This window comes from Bos indicus x Bos taurus, chromosome 27, assembly GCF_003369695.1.
Source record: "Bos indicus x Bos taurus breed Angus x Brahman F1 hybrid chromosome 27, Bos_hybrid_MaternalHap_v2.0, whole genome shotgun sequence".
NCBI lineage: Eukaryota > Metazoa > Chordata > Mammalia > Artiodactyla > Bovidae > Bos > Bos indicus x Bos taurus.
This window is the reverse complement of record NC_040102.1, coordinates 6,169,060-6,187,087: the sequence shown is the minus strand read 5'-3', so window position 1 is coordinate 6,187,087 and position 18,028 is coordinate 6,169,060.

Below are 18,028 nucleotides of genomic sequence, written 5' to 3'. Positions count from 1 at the left end.
GATCTCTTTAAAAATAGTTGTGATAGAGATTAAGTCCGGGAGGGAAGAGAGACAGAGGAAGGAAGAAATGGATAAGAAAAGGGGGTGGAGCTTGGAGACACTGTGTATCACGCTGGTTATGGTGTTAGCACTTAAAACAGGAAAGCTTAAACTGCCGTTCCTTAATCACAGATTGTAGTGCTGGATGCTGAGATGAAGCCGTCATGTAATGAAATGCATTTCTCTCTCAAGTGCCAGAGTCTTTAAGGGAGACTCCGTCTTACCTCTAATTTAGTGATATTCATAGCAACCCTCTTTGGCTTGGAAGGCCAAGCAAATTACATGTTACATGTTATATACACGTTACATAATTCAATACATGAATACATGTTACATGTATTTCATAGCTGTAGAAGTTAAACTTTAAATAGGCTGAGCAGCTCCTCAAAGTCCAGCAGAGAAGCAGGAGCAAAGCCAGGACATGAAGCTGGGTCTGTCTCGACCCAGTGAGGGGAAAGGTCCTTTCCCAATCAGAACCCCCGTCATCAACCCCAGGACCTCCAAGGGCTCCATTTGGATCCCACCCAAAATTATAGTCCAAGGCCAGGCCTGTCCGACATCCTGGAGAGCTGATTGAAGGGCTTTCTAGAAGAGACAGTGAGTCCGAGTTTGTACCAAATACCAGTGATACCCCCTGACTTGATGCTCAGAAGTCCCATGGCAGCTGTGCATGTCTCTGGTCTGCTCTGCTGCAGTCACCCTGTGTGAGCGGATTCTGGGACAAGTACACATGTGGGGATCTAGCACCTAAACTGTTCCTTCCACTGGCTTTGGTGGACACGCTGGAAACTGACCAAGGTACTCTTTATAGATCACTCATCCTTAGTGAACACAAGATGATATACTATAAAGTTATCTAATGTAACTAAATGAAACTGACCTATCAATGAGCCATGCGTGCACACACAGGCAGGCACGGGGTTATGTCACCCTTTCGATGGTGTCTGTAATGATCCAGAAGAAGCCCTGTAGGCACGAGGGCGCGTGCTCATTCCAGAGGCGTTCTCTTTCTGGGCCATCACTGTGAACTGGACCTATCACAAGGACTCTTGTCAGAGTGAGGTCCAGCACCCCTGGCCTGAGACAGCCCTCTGCTGTTAGGACGGCAGAAGGAGTGTAGTTTCCTGGGGTGGGAGCCAGCGTTCACTGAGCTTTGAAATACTGCGGTATTTAAACTTATAAACTTACATGCTGATGCTCATATGATTAGCACACATGCTGACACTAATCCATCTGGTTTTAATTTTATAGGTATGTGAATTAGGTGCCTTTATAAGTTGACGTGAATTGCAATTTGTGTACATTTGACACTTTCATTACATACACCCAAATTGTGCAACTCTAAAATGTTGATACTGCTAAGATGCACCGCCTGGGGAATCCTCTGGCAGGCCAAACTTCCACTGCAGGGTCACGGGTTTGATCCCTGGTTGGGGAACTAAGATATCGCATGGGATGCCATGGCCAAAAACATAAAAAATAAGCAAAACAAAATGTTAAAAAAAAAAAAAAGAAAAGATGCACTGCCTGTCTTTAAGTTGAAACTGGCTACTCCGGTGGTTGCTCTTCATCAAGTACTAAGGCCAGAACTGGCCTCCAGTGCAGAGCAGCAGAAGGAAAGTCTGGGAGAACCACTCCCAACAGAGTCCACCTTCCTGGTCTTGAACACTTTTGATGGAATGTGGTGAGAAAATGAGACTGAGCCTCTTAAAGCAATCTCTCAACTTCTATTCACTACAGTAAACGTTTTGCTTTCTATGCATTTACTTCTTTTCACTGCAGCCCTGGGACATCTCCCCTGCCTCAGGTCTTGCTCCACCCTCACCAAATAGCACTTCGAGAGTGTGTTGGGGAAGCTTACCAACACAGGTGTTTATAAGAACAAGTTGATGATGTCCCAACAGATTTTGATAAAGAACATTAGCTTCTGTTTGCCAAAGTTCCCCCCACCCCCCCAACCCAACCTAATCCAACATGCTGGAAGACAGATCTGTCCTTCCTGGGCTTTCATCCTGTGTGACAAAATGACAGGAAAGTCAAATGGGAAACACTCGCCCACTGCCATCTCACTGAGATGAGGCACTATAACAACTCATAAAGAAATCCTCATTGGTTGATTAAATGACTGTACCTGGTAAGTAGGCATCTATGAGAGAAGAATTAATCCAGGTGGCTCTTTCTTCCTTGTGTAGCCAGGAGTGGATTTTTTGATGAGAAGTGCTACAAGCTTAAAGGGAAGTGCATCGAGTCTTGTCAGATAAATGAAGAACTTATAGGTCTCTGCCAGAAGTCTCTGAAATGCTGTGTGGCACTCCAACCGTGTGGGATAAATAAGGAAGGCAGTTAAGATCCCAGAGCAACACGGATGACTCAGCTCCATCTTGCTTTTATTCTGGCTTCCAGTAAGAAGACACTTTAATAAAAATAAATGACTGTCTTTGATCCCTTTGTCAAGTGCTTCACTTAGAAGGGGAATATGAGTAGCTAACCTTGATGGTTCCCGACTCTTGGCTTAATTTTCTGTAGTTTTTTGATAAGGGGCTTGTCCCTAAGCCACCTGATATTTCTTTCTAAAAGGGGACTAGAAGTTATTGTAATCAACAAACCTCTAGTTCGCTCTCAGGCCATCATCAACCTCTACCAACCTACTGAGATAGATAGATGACAGATAGATTATGGGTAGTCAGAGAAATGAACACATATCTAGATGGATTATTAATGATATATGGATAGACAATCAATTTATCAAGGACTATCCTGTGTTACACACCTGTCTAAATTTATCATCTTGACTCCTTGCCTTTAATTGTATTTGGAGACAGTTCCTATGGACTTGTTTCTTATCTGTAAGTCTGGAATCAAATTTGCTGCTGGGCACAGAGATTGTCAATATCTCTATAATTGCTAGTAGCTCCAGTGACGAGGATTCTGGTCCCACATTGACTTTCTACTATTTTCCTAGGCAATGGCTAACCGCCAGATCACCTTCTGACTCTAGACTCTAATGTTACCTAGTTCAGTCCTTACCTGAACTAGGTAATAGGAGAGCTAAGGACTCATGACAGGTAAGGACTCCCTGTCATGTTCCCTAGGCTTAAGATCCAACCTGGGTTCCCTGCTGGGTCAGAAATCTTGCCTTACCTCCCTTTTAATTCCTCAAGGTCAATGTGCGTAATCCTATCGGAACCAATGTCCCTTTTAATGACATCTTTCTGTTTCGAGACAACTGTGGAGTCACACATGACTGTAAACAACACAGGAACATCTTCAGCAGGTAGGGCTACACAAAAAGTTCTTAGACTTGCTAAAAAACAAAGATCCATAAAAAGAAAATACATGTGATCTCACAAAATTTGCTCTGCAAAATATCCTGTTAAGAGTTTGAAAAGATGAACCGTGGATTGGGGATAAGTGTCTGAAAACCATATATCCAAACAAATAACTAATGTCAAGAATATATCAGGGACTCTCAAAACTCATTAGTAAAAACAAAAAGCAACCCAATTAGAAAATAAACATGTGACAGATATTTTACTACAGATGTTAAATATCACTAACATTTAGAGAGTTGCAAATTAAACTCACAATGAACCATTAATATACTCTTACCAGAATGGCCAAAAAAAAAAAAAAATGGTGACCACTATTTCTAGACAATCCTGGCTAGAATGTGGACAAGCTAGATCACTCTTATGTTGTTGATAGCAATGTGGAATGGTGCAGGCATTCTGGAAAAGAGTTTGGTATGCTCTTTAAAAACGTCCACTTCTAGCACCCAAAGGATGCAGCAGTTGTACCCTAGGACATTTATCTCAGAACTGAACTGAACTGATGAGAACTTGTGTGAGGTTTTATGTTAATCTGACTGGGAGTTGGGCTGAGTTTACTCTTTATTGCAGCTGTAGGTGTCAGAAGCTTCAGCTTCCTCTGACATCCTTGTTTTTGTCTTCCCTGGTATTTTTGGGTTCCCTGGAAGCAACTCCTTTTTATTTATGTTTTATTTAACTTTTTATTTTGTACTGCAATATAGCTGATTGGAGGAGGGCATGGCAACCCACTCCAGTAAAAGAGCTTCTCTGGTGGCTCAGTGGTAAAGAATCTGCCTGCAATGTAGGAGACCCAGGTTGGATCCCTGGGTCAGGAAGATCCCCTGGAGGAGGGCATGGCAACCCACTCCGGTATTCCCATGGACAGAGGAGCCTGACTGGCTACGGTCCATAGGGTTGCAAAGAGTCAGACATGACTGAAGCAACTTAGCACTCATAGCTGATTAACAATGCTGTGATAGTTTCAAATGAACAGTGAAGGGATTCAGCCAAACCTCTTTGCAACTCCATGGACTGTAGCCCTCCAGGCTGGAATGAGTTGCTATGTTCTCCTTCAAGGGATCTTCCTAACCCAGGAATTGAACCCATGTATCCTGCATTGGTAGGCAGATTCTTTACCACTGAGCCACCTGGGAAGCCCATGCATGTATCCATTCTTTCCCATTTCCCCTCCCGTCCAAGCTGCCACATGACGTCGAGCAGAATTCCTTGTTCTATACAGGTCCTTTTTTGTTATCCGTTTTAAATGGAGCAGTGTGTGCATGTCCATCGCAAACTTACCCTGGCAACCATAAGTTCATTCTCTAAGTCTGTGAGTCTGTTTCTCTTTTGTACATAAGTTCATTTGTATCATGTCTTTTTAGATTCTGCATATAAGGGATATCATATGATGTTTCTACTTCCCTGTCTGACTCACTCCACTCACACAAGTCCTTTTTAAATAGTTTGTATATGCAGCTTTTGCATCTGTGACCTGTTGTTCCTACACTGGAGCCCCATGGATATGGGAAAGGGAAGCAGTTTATAATCTTACAATTAAAGCCCAGTCCTCTCCTGTCTTGTGTCTCTGCAAAGCCACCTTCACAAGATTTCTCAGCCTATCCCTGCCCCCCACCCCCCCACCCTGCACTGAGGTGAGGCAGGAAGGCTTGTGCGGCGAGCCCCTTCCTTCAGGATGGGTTGTGGCTCTAGTGATGCTCTCCCCGGGGAGTGAGCTCTTGTAGAGAATTCTCTGGACATATTTCGCACAATTACTCTTCCTTTCTTCCTGCCAGAGTCAGTGGAGGTGTGTTTTTGGTTTTTCCACTGGGATAACTTGGTGGGTTTCCTGGAGTTAAAACCCAGGAGGAGGGGGCTGGATCTTGGCCTGGGGCATTCAGGACTTTCCACCTTTCCTGCTTGTCAGACTCTCACAGCTTGTCAGACTTTGAATTTAGGCTGTCTTTTCCCTGAGGCTCATCATCAAAGATCACTAGGCCTAAACTGTTGACTGGAGAAGGAAATGGCAACCCGCTCCAGAATTCTTGCCTAGAGAACCCCATGGACAGAGGAGCCTGGTGGGCTGCTGTCCACGGGGTTGCACAGAGTCAGACGTGACTGAAGCGACTTAGCATGCGTGCATGCATGCAAGCTGTTGACGGTCAGGCAGAGTCCATGGATTACACCCATGGACGCTCCATTTTGTCTGCTGCGCTGCAGTCCCAGGCTCCTCCGACCCGCCCCCACCTCGCCTCCACGGAGGTCAGGTCCCAAAAAGGGTCGCAGACTCTCCCTGCCCAGTCCTGCTGCCCCTCCTTTAGCCTCCACAGTCACGTGCTGTGCCGTCTTTCTCTCCTGATCCCTTTCACCTGCTCCTTGGAGATGCCCGTTGTCCTCATCCCACAGGTTTTCTGTCCCCGAAATGTGCTGAGCTCTCTCCCGCCCTCACACCATCTTTCTCTTTCACATTATGTGCTTATCGATCTCTGTATGTTTGTTTCAGAGTGGTCCTGGGAATGACAGACTGCGTCCCCATTTGCCTCTGCTATAATGTCAACAAGAAGCCCCAGGCTGCAATTTACCTGGGGCAATTTAATGCCAGTTGAACTGAAACAGAACTGCAAGTCCTTTCATCTGAATCAAAGAATATCTTAGAGATCATCTAGATCCAATTCTTGTTTCAGATAGGGAAACAAGTGGAGGCACAAACAACTCCTCATCGAGGGTCTTTCCCCCACCTCCCCATCCTGAGCACTGTCTCCAGGCCACTAGGGTTGTCCCTAGCACCTGCCTTCATGCTGCGTGAGTGCTCACCAGTAAATGCTGCTTTTTAAAATTCTTCTGGCCATGTTGCACTGCATGTGAGATCTTAGTTCCTGGACCAGGGATCAGACCTGCGTCTCCTGCATTGAAAGCATAGAGTTTTAATGACTAGACCACCAAGGAAGTCCCAATAAATGCTGTTTTTGATAAGCGTGGGCAGTCTACAGCATCGCTCTGCCGTAACCAGATCTGCTCCTCTCCTGCCCTGTGGTGACTCTTGCAGATCAATTCTGTGTCTCTCCAGCGACCAAGGAACCATGAGGATCCTTGTCCTGCTCTTAAACACTTTTCTTCTGCTCTCCCAAGGTTCTCCAAGTAAAAAGAGACTCTCAGCTAGAAGTCTAGGGAACTACAGAGGACAGGGGGTGAAGAAAAAGCTTGACTAAGAATAAACATCCTGCAGGGGCCGCAATCTTCTTCCATCAATCTTTAATCTCAGCCCTGATTGAGACCAGGAGTAATCTGCAGTGAAACGCTGGGCTGGTGTATACCTCCCAGCAGCAAGCTTCGTGACTCAGAAACATAGGGACTTTAGATGTCACTGGGAGATTCACTAACCGTCCTGACTGCATTGCAGGAGTTGCAGTTATTCACTTGGGATTTTGTGGAAAGAGATGCCTGCCTCTCCCCTTCCCATTGATGGCCCCCATCTGCTCCTGAAAACCTTTGATCTGCTCAGAAAGGGACCCCGCTCACACTCCTAAAATTTTCATATCAAGTCTGAGAGTTAGGATGAAGAGAAATGCTGTGATTTCGGTAGGCAGAACAGAAACGTATGGATAACACAAATAGCAGGTGCCTTTGGACACTGCTGAGGAAGTTTCTAAATTACATTGAAATGTCGGCAATCTCCTGATCCCTGTGGTAATCTGTGTACCCAGAGGCAAACCGTTAGCTTCGGCAGGGACTCTAACTCCCGCCTCCTACTGCTGCTGCTGCTGCTAAGTCGCTTCAGTCATGTGCAACTCTGTGCGACCCCAGAGACGGCAGCCCACCAGGCTTCCCCGTCCCTGGGATTCTCCAGGCAAGAACACTGGAGTGGGTTGCCATTTCCTTCTCCAGTGCATGAAAGGGAAAAGTGAAAGTGGAGTCGCTCAGTCGTTCCCAACTCTTAGCGACCCCATGGACTGCAGCCTACCAGGCTCCTCTGTCCATGGATTTTCCAGGCAAGAGTACTGGAGTTGGGTGCCACTGCCTTCTCCGCCCACCTCCTAAAGGCTGAGCCAAATGCTCTACAGCACAGTGAGGGTAAGTCAGGTCCTCCGAGCCTCAAATCCAGCTGTGCTGGGATGACACCAATTGTTTGACTCAGAGAAACTCCCTGATCCTCTCCAAACCACTTGGTGGATTTCCAAAGCTCCAAAGGGTACCCAACCTTGTCCCCATCTAGAGTGAGTTCCTGCAGTAATTCACATGGGTTATTTCTTTATCCTGGAGGATTCACGTTTAGCTTAACTCTTCCTTCCTTGTTCTTTCTGTCTGGGCTGTTTCCCACGGACATCTCTTTGAAGTCCTGCTGTCAGCATATTCTAGGCCTGTCAAAGTATGGTGGTAATTTATTTATCAAAAACCAGCTTCCCTTTGACCTGTAATCACACAACGAAGAATCCATTGTGACAGTAACCTGGGTCTGGGGTCCCTCCAGAACAAGGGGATGTTCACGTCAAGCTGGTCACCATTGCCTGAGTTTGGCTACTAAGGGCTGGGGCAGGGTAACCACTAGAGTCTGAGCTTGAGAAAGGCCCAAGGATGCCAGCAATGTTGGGGGTGAGTTGGGGAGTGGAGTCCAGATTGCCATTACCAGCCGCCCACATCTCTGCCACTCCTCCTCTCGGTGACTCTAGCTCTTACATACCTGCAGCCCTTTGAAATGCCCATGAAGCAGGAAAGTGGGTACATAGGAGGATGATCAGTTATATAAGAAAGACCTAGAATCACTTGGTCTACTCTGAAATGCATTCGTCTGGTTCCTGCTGAAGGCACGAAGCATCTGGCTGTAGAGCCGCCTTAAGCAAAGTTCCGGAGGGAGGTTCTTTTAATCCACCATCCACCTTCCCACCATCGTCACCTGTGCTTCCAGGGCTCTCCTGGCTCCGCTGTGAGATACGACCAGCTTGTCATGTGAGAGCTGACTGTTCAGCCTCAGAGCACACACTGAGTGAGGAAACCGCCTCTCCCGCTTCTGCTCTCGGTCAAGGGTCATAGGATCAGGATTCCACCTCCTTCTCCCCAGTCCTATACTCCTCTACTCATTCCAGTCCAGTCTCTCCAGGCATGTGCCCAGAAGGTCACTATGAAGCACACGTGTGTACCTGTCCTGGGTGTGCAATCGTGAGCATGAACACAACATCCTCCTCCCACTCAGGGAACCTGGAATTCAACTGAGAAGACCAAATTACTTAAAACACACACACACACATACACACACTACAATTTGGGATACAGGTTATGAAAGAATAAAAAAAAAAAAATTCCATCAGGAAGAGAATAGTTCTGGGGCACTGAGCCACATGAGGAGGACCAGGCAGAGTTCCCTGCCATTGACACTGAAGTGGAGAGCAGAAGGTTCAGAGAGGGTATTTGTGGGAAGAGGAGGAAAGTGTTCCAGGTAGAGAGAAGGGTGTGGGATGGGGGGCCCTGAGACAGACAGGGGCTGGTGTGCAGGAGCCCACGGAGTCCAGGAAGTCTGGATGTGGGGGAGCGAGGGCCACTGGGGAACAGCTGGAGTCTGAAGAGAAGGCCCAGGTTCTGAGCAGCCAGCTCTGCGGGCGAAGCTAACAGGCTTGGCTGGATTTAATAAAAAAAAATTAATAGCAAACTTTTGCAGGGATTTTAAAAAGAAGTGTGACATGAACCAATTAACTTATAAATAAACAATAAAGCCATGCTGGAAGCAAATCAGATGGTGAAGTCGATCAGCGAGGACGGTGGAGGGGGTGGGGTCGCCGGGGAGGCCGCCATCTTGTGTCCGTGCCACCGCCGCTCCCCGGCGTCGTCCAGTCAGCTTCAGTCTCCGCGCTAAAGCTGCCGCCAGAGCCTTGCCTCTTGGTCCTCGGGTACAGTTAATCACACCCTGCCTTATTCTGTTATTTAGTGGGAAGTGACCTTGACGCAGGCAGGATATGCGGCTACGGGACTGCTCGCTGCCGGAGGAACTGTAAGAGACACGAGTTAAGAGTTGGAAAATGCCCCAACACCTATCCGTGCTGTTTGAAAAAGTGGAAGGTCAACTCACTGAATCCTCAGAAGGACACAAAGCCGAGGGGAGCTTGGCTCCTAGAAATGGCCACAAGCCAGACCTCTGAGCCTCCCTTCTCCGGGCCTTCCCGCTGGACCGTCCCCAGCGGAAGCAGTCGTCTGGTTGAGTGAGGACCGGCCGGGGGCGCTCGCTTGTGCAGAGCCGAGGCAGGAGACGCAGTGAGCACAAGGCCTCTGCCTGAAGGCGGAGGGCAGCAGCGCAGGTTACATGAACGTCTCAGTACTTCAAAAGATGAGCCAGAAGCGGGTCCAGTCCGCCACAAGCCTAAGTGAACATCATTTTATTCTTTTGCCTGAATCATACTGATTGATCTTGTAACAGTGGGTTTCTTTTCTGATCAGCAGTTCTGCTCAATAGTTATACGTGTCTTTTATTAATTAAAATGGAATAAATCAATACTGAGTGCAATTTGTCTGGCATACACTGCAGTTCAAAATACAGACCTCCAGGGAGACAAACCAGAGATGCGCTTTGAGAAGGGTTGACCTCAGTGGATGTGTGTGGAGGGTTCCATCCGGCAGATGGCAGCAGAGAGCGATTCCGCCCCTGGCTAGGTGCACACTCCCGGCTTCCTTAGCCTGAAAAGTGAGAGGTGTGATAGAACACTGGACCTAGGTTTCCTGCCCAAACTACTTCAGTGAGTAGTCCAGCTAATAAATGAAGGAGGGGTGATACAGAATATCACTATTTTGCAAACACCCAGGGAAAGAGTGATCTGCTAACAAATGTCAACAGCCACTAAAATGAGAACAACAACCCTGCATTTGGTGTCTCCTAATAGAGGTACTCAATACCACCTATGAGCTGTGAGGCTGATTGTGACCTTTCTCCCCCAAAAGAAAAGTGACCCTTCCTGTTAGTGTTACCCAGTGTCAACACGGGCTCAGTCTTGTTTCTTCCTCGATAACCTCCCCTTCCTGGGTTGTTTCCAAAAACACTCACCATGTTCTATCACATCATCGGAAAATACTTTGAAATATATAACTCAGGGAAAAGAACTTTTTTTTTTTTTTAATGTGACCAGAGGGTTCTTACCATACTTGGAAAATTCAGTGCTAACTCCTTAACACAATTTAAGAGCCAACCAGAGTTCAAATGATGCTGGTCTGCTTCAGTCGGAGTTGTTTTCTTATAGGCAAAGGAAACGTGTAGAAATAAGTTGCCCATATACTGTAAAACTTGCATTGTTTTTGAAGATACATTCTGAGGACAAGATAGCAGTACTGTGACAGCTTTATTTATGTCATTTTAACGAACAGCAGTGCTTTAGCCATCAGCACTTGAAACTGGTGATTTAGTTTTTCTTGCCTCTCTCCTCTTCCTCCCTCCTCCACTCTTCGCCTGACATATCTTATTCACTAAACCTACCCAAGGCATTCAGGCATATTATTTACTTCCTGAGAAAAATGGCTCAATGGTTGTTCCGCTAGTGGTGGGAAAATAATGCACCACCTGTGTGCTTTTGTGAGTAGGAAGTTACTGCGGCTGCAGCCCTCCCAGCCGGCACCCCCCAGCCCGGCTATAAAGGAAGCCCTCCCTGCCGCCCACCCACCCTCGGCCAGCCCTGGACGTCCCAGCTGCAGCCCCCTTGGCGACATGAAGCAATTCCTCGCTCCATCCACTCTTCTCTTTGTGGTTCTTCTCTTTCCAGGTAAATCAGAAACGGCACCTAGGCCTGAGGGCCAGGGTCTCTCTGCGATGGTCATTTCCAGGGTAGGAGTCCCCTGGGCCTTGAGCAACTCAGCTCTGGGAGCCCAGCTCCTGGTGGGTTGCTCAGCAGGTGTCTCTGCCTGCGTTTGTGAACAACACTTTTTTTTTTTTGGTGCTCCCTGAAGCTTGTGGGATCTTAGTTCCCAGACCAGGGATCAAACCCACACCCCCTGCTTTGGAAGGCGGAGTCTTAACCACTGGACCTCCAGGGGAGTCCTGTCAGTGACACTCTGAAGGTGCTGGTGGCGCAGCTTCCCAGGAGAGAGGCTGCCAGTGCTGACTGTGCTTTCCCATTCTTTTAGCACCTCCTTCCCTTACAGAGAAGGACAGTGTGTGTCAGGAAGGACTGACATTCAGGGGGTCTCTACGACTACCTTGGTGACAGCCTGGCAGCTGCTCAGCTTAACTTCCATGGGGACTCAGGTTCCGCCACTTCCCATTTCAGACACCGCTCATCTCTGTCTCTGCCTCTCACACACACAGGTCACGTTTGCCCCTCTTCCAGCCCACTACATCCAGCCTCCCCTTTCTGTTTCTGCAGCTTTGTTGAGGTATGGTCCTCACACAGGGTGCTGCACCTACTTAAGTTTGGACATGTGCAAACACCCGTGGCCCTGTCCCCATGGCCAAGGGGATGGACACCTCTGTGCCTCCCAGAGCTTCTATGTCGCTCTCTGTGCTATCGTTTTCCTGTGGTTACCACACTTAACATGAGATCTTCCCACCTAGAAAATTTGGAAGCGCACAGGCCATGTTGTCACCTAAGCTGGACAGCAGGCCTGGGACATGTCCGTCCTGCATGACCATTGATGGCTGATTCCCCCGCCCCTCTCACTTCCACTCTCGGCTCGTCTCTTGGAGTATAAGCCCCTCACTCTCCTGGGTCTGTGAACATTCTCTGCTGTGTGTTTACCCTGAAATAGGACTTTCCAGAGTCACACATGCTAACCGCCAGGACCCCAAAGGTCCCAGGAAACAAGAAGAATCTCTGGGACGGGGAACAAACAGGTCTCACCCACTTCACCACCAAGTAAAGCGCTACCTTGTGCCTCGCAAGCCCCCCTTCCCGGGTAAGTGACAGAGCCCGGGATGGGTCGGTCCATGGGCAGGACCTTCAGAGGGAGAATGGATGGGAGGTGACTGTAGGGGCGGGTGGGCTGAGCGGTGGAGTGTCCTGAGACAATACATGCATGACTTAGTCTGCTCTGCCTGTGGGGAAGGTTAGGGAGGGGTGTGACAGGCCCCCAGGGCAGGATCCCCGAAGATCTCGTGAAACGTGGGAGCATCAAGCCAAGAGAGTGCAAGCAGAATGTGACACAGTTGGCTTGGAGACTGACTGCGGTGCTCTCAGAGTGGTCCACATACTGTGGTCTGCCTGCTGGAGGTTCTGGACCACATGACTTTTGTGTCCCCAGTGTGCTTGCCCTATGTCTCAAAGGCACACGCAAATGAGTGGAGAACGTAAACCTGAGCAGAGAGTTAGAGATCAGCTGCCCGTTCGCTGTGTAAAACCCAACACGCAGAGCAGGACTTAGCATGTTACAGGTTCAGTAATGATGTCTTGAGTCAATACTCAGGTGAGTTGGTTTTGCTTCATGAAAACAGTGCTCAGTGTACAAAATATTGTTATGAACTTGCCTTTATTGTACAGGAGACTCATAACACTGGATCATTTTGCCTTATAACTTACGGAGGCAATCCAGAAGACGAGGACGTTATCGCAAACGATAATATTTACATTCTGCTCACTTAATGTGGGTCTGTTCCAACTGCTTCCCATAATTTCATTTAATCTTCACAATAGGCTTATAGGCTTATAATCTTCACAATAGGAGATAAGCCCTATTATTGTCCCCATTTTGCAGATGAGTAAACTGAGAAGAACAAGTGGACTGTCCCCAGGGCATGACAGAGCTGTTAGCTGCTGGGCCAGTCAAAGGTCTCCAAATACTCTGCCATCTTTCCTCTGGTTGCTCCTACTGATTGGTTAGAAGATTCCAGGGCTGGAGGCTTCTAGGATCAAAGTATGTCCCACCTGTTTTAATTAATAGGATAATGATTTGTGTATAATAAGCACCTGCGATGTGCTGGGTGCTTTGCTAGAACTCACATACAATTAGAAGATAGGATTTATCACCTCCTTTTGAAGGTCAGGGAACTCTCAGCTCCTTGAAGAGTTTCTTTCTTAAATCACAGCCACCTAAGCAGCAGAAAAGTCGTGTGGATTCAGAACTTCTTCCTCCAGAGCCTGCAATATTATCTTCTCTTGTTTCCATTCAGAGCACTAGTTTTCTGAATGTTTTATAGTTCATTTTGGTGACTAGAGATGCAGATTGAATAGGGGTCTGGACTGTGTGTGGGTGCAGTGAGAATGAGCTCCTCTGTTGGGTGACAGGTGTGTGTCGCTTCTGTCTCCCACTGGAAGGACCTGGAGAGGACAACCAGACAATACAAACGCCTGCTCCAGAATAACCTGAAATCAAGCAACCTGTGTCATCCTGAGACTGGAGCACTTGGAGGGATACAGTAGCTCCCCTAAGACAGGATTATTTTGAGTAGATTTGAACACTAGACAAAGCCACAGAGTGAACATCATAGAAAGTGTTGGATCCCCCAAAGAAAGGGATCCCTAACAATGACTATTGCACAGCTTAGTCTGCCTAGGGTGCCCTTAGGCACAGGGCACCCTAAACATGACATTTCTCAGCAGCGTTGAGACAATTCTGGGATCATCTGCCATTGAAGCCATAATGCAAACAATCTTTGGATTGTGTTGGGGTTTAACTCAATGAATAATAGATCTGAGGAGATAACTCTCTCTCTTGGAAGAAGCAGAGTTATATACCTGGACTTGATTTTACAGTTTTGAACTCGAAACCATGAACCTTATGGGGTATTGAAAACTATCAAAGACAGAGGAGTAGACAATAGCAACGTCTCTGGGGTTCCCAGAGGAAGCAGCTAGCGAAGTCAGTGGAACTGCTGTTCATTAGGATTAAAATTTCAGTGATGCTAGAGGTGTGCTGTGCATCATAGAGCCTATAGCTAATGGTGTGGGCTATGCATTTAAATCGCTGTTAACAGAGTAGATCTTATATTCTCACCACAAGAGAAACAAAAAGAAAACAAAAAGGGACACAGGGAAATTTTTGGAGGTGATGAATATGTTTATGACTTCGATTATGGTGATAGTATCAGGGTTTCTTTCTTTCTTTTTCTTGCAGGGTGGGGGCTGGCTGTGTTGCATGGCTTGCAGGATCTTAATTCCCCAACCTGGGATCAAACTCAGGGCCTTGGCAATGGAAATACTGAATCCTAACCACTGGACTGCCAGGGAATTCCCTACATTCAGGTTTTTATAGGTTAAAAAAAAAAAAAAAGACTATTGTTCTGAAAATGAAGTGATAAAATAATTTGATTGATCAATTGATTCATTGATCTAATCAAGGCTTATTGATGACAAAAATTAGGACAGGGAGAGGGTAACACCTCTTCAAATCTCAATGGTCAAATCTCACATCAGCGACAGTGCCTGTGATAAACAGAGCACCCTGGGCATGGTATCCATCAGAAACCTTCCCCACTTACTTCTAAGTCTCTGAGATTGTGCCTCTGCTTTCATTGTATTCATCAACTTTTTCTTTTTTTTTAATTTATTTATTTCTTTGGCTGAGTCAGGTCTCAGTCACAGCATGCAGGAGGCTTAGTTGCTCTGAGGCAGGTAGGATCTTAGTTCCCAAACCAGGGATCAAACCTATGTCCCTGCATTGCCAAGTTGGATTCCTAACCACTGTACCACCAGGGAAGTCTCCCAGCTTTTTCTTTCATCATTGCACCATAATATATTATTTAAGAGAAAAATTTGTTTACCAATTTCAGTACTTGAAGTACAGAGTGAGATATCAATACAATTACTCTGGTAACTTGACTCATGTTTAAGGTATCAAATCCAGGCACTCTCTCACAGTGGGGAGAAAGCACGTCTTTTTAACTCTTTGCAGTTCTACCCTCTGCCGCCCCTGCTTGCCGAGCCCAGGTGTGTCATCCCCCTTGCAGGGTGGCTCCGCCCACTTTCCTCAGGGACCCCTGCACTTAGGACTTGTCTCGTGAGGCCATGGCACTTCACACTTGGCCTCAGCAAGTCCTTCTTTGTCCCTCTACACAACTTCTAGATTATTTAAATTACAACCTTTGTATTCTAAAGTATCCCTCACCATTTCTCTTGCCAGTTGCCTCTGAATTGAAAGTTCATTTTTCAGGGAGAGTGAAGGTGACTTTTAAGCCAGAATCAAGGATCTGAGTTTGATGGTAGATCGTATACAAAAGAAGTCCATTTCCTATCCCTTGCCGTCCTCCACTGTACGCCTTTGGGTTAAGATAACTAGTGTTTGGTTCTTGAGATGGTCTTAAGATGCTAACGTTGACTGTTTCTTTATACAGATACAGACCCAGGATTCAAAGTTGTCAGGTGCATAAAAGGCGATGGCAAATGTCAAAAATTTTGTAATTACATGGAATTCCAATTAGGCTATTGCTCTAAAAAAAAGGACGCTTGCTGCTTACCTTTGAACAGAGGTGTTGACATGGAAGCCAAAACTCTGTCCGCTGCCTCCTGGGCCATCCATCCTAATGCAGGTGTTTTGGACAAGAGCTGAAAGGCTGAGCAGAGAGGAACTGGGGCTTTGTCTGTGGCGCCAATCTAAACTTTCACTGCAGCAAAGGAAAAGATGAAAACTGCCGCACGTGATCTTTTGACCTGATCTTAGAGAAAACGGCTAGCTTGAGATATACAATATTTTCCAGATCAATACAGTTTTTACTGGTAGATGTGGATGTAATAAACTCTCCCAGGAAAACATTCAAATCATTTGTTCTTTTATTCTAAACATATTTTTGAGTACCTCCTTTGGTTCCTAGGCACTGGGAAATGTAATGAATTGGAAGTACGACTATGTGGGGAGAAAGATATCTCAATAAATAAAAACAACAGGATGCTACTTATTCTAAAATGTGCGTGTATCCAGCATGTGGGGAAGATAAATACAAATAGAATTAAGAAAGGATTCCTGAGAAAATTTGAGCAGGATTTTGGAGTATGATTAGGAGTTTGTTAAGTGAAAGAGAAGCAGAGATTCTCAGGCCAAGGGTGCAGTTGGTAGGAAGTTGCAGAATCTTGAAAGAATGATTTGCTAAGAAAATGTGGAAAAGCTCAGCATAACTGTAGAAGAGAGGGACTGATTACAAGTATCACATGAGGAGGGTGCAGGAAGAGCCTGTGATGTTGTCAAAGAAAGAACAGATCTTGTACTAAAGACTTGGGACGGCTAAATAAGACAAGGTTCCCAGGTGCTCCAGGGGTGTGAACATAATCATACTTGCGTGTTGGAATGTTCATTCCAACAAAAGAATTGGGCTTGGACTGGAAATGTGGGAGACCAGAGGCCGGAAAGGAAGCGGTGTTCCTGACAGTGGAGGCCACGGTCAGTGACTGCAGTGGAGACAGTGCTCTGAAGAGGGAACAATTAAGGGATTTCTGCAGAGACTGGGCTTACACCTTGGTGATGGAGAAGGAAGGAAGGGAAAAAGTCCTGGGGATCAGGCAACATCAGGAACGAGGAGAGCAGGAGGAGCAAGGGGCTGGCTAGACAGGTCTAGGGAATGTTGGATTTGAAGCCTGCAGCATTCACCACATCCAACTGGGACCTGGAGGAACTTGATGGATTCCAAGAGAGAGGAGATAAGAAATAAGAGTCAAAGTTAGCCATAGAAAAGGATGAAATTTAAAAAAAAAAAAAAAAGGATGAAATAACTGGACAAATGGCATTATTTGTCCATAATAATGCCAACAGGATACAGTTTTTGTATATTTGATGTAAAATTAATTGTGAAAAATATGTCCAAAAGCAAACAAAAATATTTTCATTTCCAGTGTTAAGATTATTGGTGATTTTAAGTGATTTTATCTTTAAAAAATGACTCTGTGAAGTTATTGAAGTACTCTTCAATTTTACATTTAAAAAGACAGAATTGATGTACCTAAGGGAAATGGCAACCTACTCCAGTATTCTTGCCTGGAGAATCCTACGGACAGAGGAGCCTGATGGGCTACAGTCCATGGGGTTGCAAAGAGTTGGACATGACTGAAGCCACTTAGCATTAGCAAGGATAAATAAGTATGTATGTGTAAACAAAGACTACTTCAACCCTAGGCAGAGCCAGTCTATAGTAGACTTAAAACGACCTCAAGAAAGTCATAAATTTAACATAAGGAAGGACTTGCTGGGCATTGAGAGTATGAAATAGTAAAGCATGTTATCCAGAGAGGATTTTGCATTTCTGCCTGGAGACAAGGGCGTGAGCCCCCGGGCTCCTCAGGGTCAGTTCTGAGCCAGCAGCTCTGTTAGTCACCTTGTCTATCTTTTCAGGGAAGCAATTGAGCACAGGCCCCCGGGCCTGGCCAGGCTTATAGACACCTGCTGTACTCCTGGTGGGAAGAGACCCTTTAGGCAGCAGGTTGCTCTGGGTCATTGCAGAGCCAGTCGTAACACACCTGACTGCCTGCTGTCTGCTCCCCTCGCCCACTGTGTCCTCTCTGCCCACTGCACCTGGAGAAGCCTTCCCCCAGAAGGCTTTGATCACTCGGCTCCCACTGGCTCATCCACCGCCCAGAGCTTCCCGGTCATCAGGAAGCCCAGGGTGGCCCGGCTCTGTCACTCACATCCCCATTTGGCTTCCTATGACTAATAATGGCCACACCTAATCTCTCCTTCCTGTCCGCACATGCGGTGGTCATCAGGGCCCTGCAGGTTCGGCCTGCTCTGAGCTGGTTTGCCCTTATCTCTTGGGTCATAGGAGGATATCTTACTAGACCCAGGGAAGCTTTTAGCAATAA